Genomic DNA, 6,000 nt, shown 5'->3' on the forward strand with positions numbered 1-6,000 from the left:
TAGGAATTTCGCAAACTGGATTTTGCAACCCTAGTGATAGTTTCCCTTGGTGCAGTTTCCATATTAGAAACCTGTTTTCAGGGAGCACAGAATGGTTAACTACAAACAGAAGCAAAATGCATATATAAATCCACCGCTGGCATTTAAAAGACAGGGAAAGGAAGAGGGGACAATGAAGGAATGACAGACAAAACAAGTGTTTATCCGCTGGCGGAAGACTGTGATGGAAGAGGACATATGAATATTCCTGGGGAGGAATTTCCATAATGTTGGTGCCATGACCAACAAGGCCCTCCCTTGGTCGCTATCATCCTAACCCCAGAAGGTGGAAACACCCAAAGTAGGACCTCAAAAGATGAACCTAGTGGATGGGTAGGTACATATGTGAGTAGACAGCCCTTAAACATATAGGGCTTCTTGTTTGGGTGATACGGATTTGAAAATCTCTCTGAAAATTACTTAGAGTGATTTAGAATGAATAAGCTTTATTAAGAGCTTTCCACTTTTTATGTACCATGGGGTCCATAAAACAAGCTATAAGAACAATGTGGGAAGCACATGAATTCATTATATCATTAGTAAGTAATAGTGGTATATTTTATAGTGAACAAAGTTATTTTGAACGTCATGCCTTAAAGCTGTGCAGGGGGAATTGATTTGATTAAGCACCATACTAGCTTGAGCTGGTTTACGCATGCTTGTATGCCATTTGATCTCTTCTTGGTTGATTACTTAACACATGCTGCCTGTTAAGGTATTTATCTGAGCACAACTGAATTCGCTGCAGAAACTGGTCATGCCTCCTGGCCCTCCCTTGCTCCGGACTTGTTCAAAGGTCACATTTGTTTCTTTGTCTGTCTGTCTATTGTATATTTAGCTTGTCCTGCCCTCAGGCAGGCTTAGGGCAGGTTACAACAACATTAGTCAGTACAATAAAATTTGCATGGAATTTATATGTGTACCACTGTTGGAACTGGATTAAGAGACATTGAGGCCCTAAGGGGGTTAACCTTTCTCAGTTAGTCCCCCCACCATAGTTGGTGATGCATCAGAGAGGTGATGTCACTGTAGTTTATTAGTTTATCCTCCTGGCTCAATTCTATTCCCCCCCCCAGCATGCTGCTGGTTTTGAGAGTGTGTATCTAGTGTTGGGAGTGCAAAACAGCACTGGGTTTCTGTCGGTGTACCACCCACTCCATTGCCCTCCCTGGGCTGGTGGAGCTGGTCTAAGACTCGGACAGCCCTAGGTTTAATGAGGGACTCTAGAAGATGGGGAAAAATGGGCAACACAGTGGAGAAAGTATACGGAATGAGTCCAACAAGGCATGGGCTAGAGCTCATTTTTAAGCCTACTCTGTGATGGTGGCAAAGGAACAATATTGCTCCACAGCCATGGCAGCAGCACAGTGTAGACCAGCAGAAGTTTTCTGGGTGTTCTGGGGCATATCATGTTCTGGCCTACAGGAGGAGGTGGGCTGCGTTGCAGTCCACTGCAGTTTTCTAAGCACTTTGTGGATGAAATCTTTTCCAACTTGGACTCTACATTAGCAACGACAGGAGTGGATGGTCCCAGGGTTCCGATTTGTCCAGTTGTGTGGGATATCTTTCAGCTTGTACAGTCTGGAGATGTGGAGGGGATTCTTGGAAATATGCTTGTACAACCCCTTCCCCATGCTGGCTGATTAAGTCTGCAAGGTAGGGGCTGGCAGACTGGTTCCATGAGACAGTAAACATCTCCCTGAGAGAGAGGGTGGTTGCCCCTGCCTTGAAGCGGGCAGTGTTGCGTCCACTCCTAAAGAAACTTACTCCAGATCCAGGAGAGTTTAATAACTCCCATTCAGTCTCAAAGGTACCATTCTTGAACAAGGTTATTGAAAGAGTGGTGGCTGGCCAGCTCCGGGGATTCCTGTCTGAAGTGAATTGTTTTGTTCCTTTCCAATCTGGTTTCAGGCCTGGTCATGGGACTGAAATTGTCTTGTTTGCCCTGCTGGATGACATGTGCTGGAAGATGTACAGGGGGACCCTGTCAACAACAACAACAACAACAACAACAACAACAACAACAACAACAACAACTACTACTACTACTACTACTACTACTACTACTACTACTACTACTACTACTACTACATTATTCAATTTATATACTGCCTTTGAGGACAACTTAACACCCATTCAGAGCAGTTTACAAAGCATGTTATTGTTATCCTCAGGACAATCACCCTGTGAGGTGCGTGGTGCTGAGAGAGCTCTGACAGAGCTGTGACTGACCCAAGGTCACCCAGCTGGCTTCTAGCGGAAGAGTGGGGAATCAAACCTGGCTCTCCAGATTGGAGTCCTGCCACTCTTAACCACTAAACCAAACTGGATTTCTGGTGTTTTGCAGGAGCCTGAACCTCTCAGTGGCTTTTAACAACACCGATTAAGGTATCCTTATGAACTGCCTTTCAGGATTGGGAGGCACTGTTCTTCAATGGTTCCCAGGCCTACCTTGATGATAACTTTCAGAGTTTGGCGCTGGGAGACTAAGGCTCTGCCTCTTGGTCGCTGGCCTTTGGAGTGCCCCCAAGGTTCCATCCTGTCCCCCTAGCCTTTCAACATCTATTAAAACGGTTGGGAGAGGTCATCCAGATATATGGGCAGAGTTGTCACCAATATGTAGATGACATTCAGCTCTATCTCGTCCTACCAAGAGATCCCAGGGAAGCTGTGGGAACTGTGAGCAGGTGCCTGAAGCCAGTTTTGGAGTGGATGAGGGCTAACAAGCTGAAACTTGTCTGAGGGGAAAGTCTGACCCAGGAAATGGGTTATCTCCTGTACTAGATGGGGTTGCCCTTTCCCTAATGGACAAGGCTCATAGCTTGGGGGCGCTGCTGGACCTGAGCATCTTGTTGGATAAACAGGTGCCAGCAGTGCCTTTAACCAGCTTGGGTTGGTGAGCCAGCTGGACAGGAAAGATCTTGCCACTGTACTCCATCTAGAGTTGCCATCTGGTTGCTGGACCTGGGCATCTTGTTGGATAAACAGGTGCCAGCAGCAGTGCCTTTCCCTAGCTTGGGTTGGTGAGCCAGCTGTGGCCCTTCCTGGACAGGAAAGATCTTGCCACTGCACTCCATCTAGAGTTGCCAGCTCCAGGTTGGGAAAGTCCTAGAGATTTAAGGGGTGTCACTTGGAGATGATGTGTTTATTTATTTATTCAATTTTTATACCACTTCTCTTCAGTTAAGATCTTGATCTCAGCAGGTATAATGCCAAACAGTTCACCCTCCAAAGCAGCCATTTTCTCCAGGGAAACTGTTTCCTGTGGCCTGGAGATCAGGTGTAATTCCAGGAGAGCTCCAGCCATCACCTGTCGGTGATCTTTTAGATGTCCCATTGTTGTCGGCACCACCTACAAGAAAATACAAGAAAGAGATAAGAAATTAAGAGAAAAGGACTTTAGTCTACTTACCTCTCACTGTGGAGACTTACCTGTTGGATGTCTTCCTGGTTCTTGATTCCTCTGCACCTGTTGGACTACAAAAACTATAAGGTTTACTTTGAAGTGACGGTTGTTGTACAGACTATTAGCAGCTTATATTGGATTGATTGTTGATGCCTGCTATATTTATGCTTATTTGAGTTTGGTTAAGTTATATGTATTTAGGGAATAGTTTTGTTACATTTATAGAGAGTAAATTGCACATTGATTAATTTCACTATACAAACTTATTTATTTCCTCCATATGTGGTTTTCCACTTGTTTTGTTAGGCTTACCTGGAGGTTGGCAACCCTAAGTAATGCTCTGGTAATAATGGGTTTTCAGTCCTCCTCCACCGGATACCAGACTCTGTGGTTTTTCTCCTCAAGCATGGGCCATGGTACAAGGCTTTACCATAATCTTTCCATGCAATCTCAACATTACATTTTAGAATGTAGACTTTTCAAATTCCAATCTATCAAAGACATAATTCAACACTCCGTTTTGCATCTCCATTACCTAATGGAAGTACGGCCGAGCAACACTGCTCTAGTTTGCTTGCTCTCCTCACTCCCACAAATAGGATGGCAATCTAGTGTGTGGCTAAGCAGCTGAAATCCCATTGAATGAGTAATTTAGCATGCAATATAATAAAGGCAGTGAAAACAAAAGGCAGATTCTCCTCTATTTGCCTGGAAAGGTCAGACTCTTCAACTGACAGCCTGAGTCAACAAAATACGTTCTTTCCAAATGCTTGTCTTTCCGCCGGCTGCAGGGTTTTACAATCCAGTTTGGGTAATGCCATTGGTGAGTTTTATTTCCCCTCTTCTTTTAAAAGCTAGTGAGGTATATGTTTCAAAAAAAAGTCATGATTGCACAAAGAAAGTAAATCTGATTTACTTGGAGCGGGCTGCATTACAAATACTGACAATCAATTGATATTTAAAGATAAGTCACATGAATTCCTCTTGTATATTCTTGTTCACTGCAAGTGACAAATATTCTCCAAAGTCTCAGACAGAGGCCTTTTCGAGCAATGGGCTTGGAAGACTTGTTTGGCCAGGATATGGCAGGGACTGAACCTAAGCCATGCACAGAATGTGGAGATGGGCCCTTCCACAAAGTATCTATATACAGCACACAACTTCAGGCTTCTTTGTTTTTCCTTCTTTGTGGGTTGTTAGCTGTTGAAATAGGAAGTAACATACCAGAAGTCTCTGTCCCCCCACCCCACCCCGCAATGCTCCCTGGAATTGCCAGCCAAGAGCTGGTGACCCTGATTGTATTGCTGCAGGGTGTTCTTTAGTGATTCTGAGGCCTGGGGCAAAACTCACCCTCCCTTATAGCCCTACAACTCTCTGAACAAGAATAAAGGGAATGATCTTCCCCAAACCATGCTGGCCCGTGGGGGAAAGGGCACCCAGCACAGCTTACCTGCTCCCCTCACCTGCTCCTCCGGTCCGCCATCCATCACCCAAAGAAGAGTGGGGGAGAGGGCAGAGTCAATGGCAGAATTCGCACCAGTGCCCCTCCTTCATGTTTGGCATGCAGAGGCCAGTGGTGAGCTGGTATGGGCTGCTGTGCAGTGTGGCTGTCTTGCTCAGCAGCCTGGATAGGACCTGCCTTAGTGAGGTGCAGCATCTGTCTTAGCAAGTGGGTGCAGCATCCTTCTTTTGGTCCCCCTCCTTTCCTTGTGTTTGGCACTGTCTGGCCATGAGACAAGGCAGCTGCACAGCAGTACCACCTGACAAGATTACCCCCCCAACCCCACAACTTCTATGCCTTGCCATTGACTCGCAAGTTGCTATCACGGTGGCAGCAGCAGACAGGGGCAGCTGCCCCGTTGCCCCGTAGCTAAGCCTGGTAGGGACTATTAAAAGGGGAAAAAATGGAGTGCAGAGTAATACTCTAAAGGCAACAAACATTCTTTAAAAAATCTTTAAAAAGCAATGCTTAGCTCCTATGAATATTCCCTCTACGTCCTCCTGCTCATTTTGCATATCTCTTATTTCCTCCTTATTTCTTTGGAGAAGATGGTTTGTGTCCAATCTTTTCCAAAGGGAAGGAAATGTGACACTGGTGCTTTTAATGTCAACAGAAGATTCTCAAATGTACTTAAAGAATAGCATTCAATCCAGTCACATAATCTCTACTTAGGAGGACCTGTTCAAACTTCTGGCCTGGCATGGCAACACTGTCGCAGAAGCTCAAGAGAAGTTCTCCTCCCATTCATGAATATTCACTTCCTGCTTTCATCACTGGGCCTCTGAATTACCTCCACCAGGAATTATGTCTTGTGCTCAATACAGAACTTTGAAACTTACTATACAGCAACGGACTGGATGCTGAAGTCATGAAGTTGCAGTATACCAAATCAGATCATTGAACTATCAGATCGGTACTGTCCACTCTCACCGGCAGCTGCCCTCCAGTGTCTCTGATCTAGATCTTTCACATCTCCTATTACATAATTGTGGAGCTACCAGAGACTGAACGTGGGACCTTTTGCATGTGAAGCAGGTGCTCATACCACTCAGCA

The sequence above is a fragment of the Eublepharis macularius genome, chromosome 8 (assembly GCF_028583425.1).
Source record: "Eublepharis macularius isolate TG4126 chromosome 8, MPM_Emac_v1.0, whole genome shotgun sequence".
Lineage (NCBI taxonomy): Eukaryota > Metazoa > Chordata > Lepidosauria > Squamata > Eublepharidae > Eublepharis > Eublepharis macularius.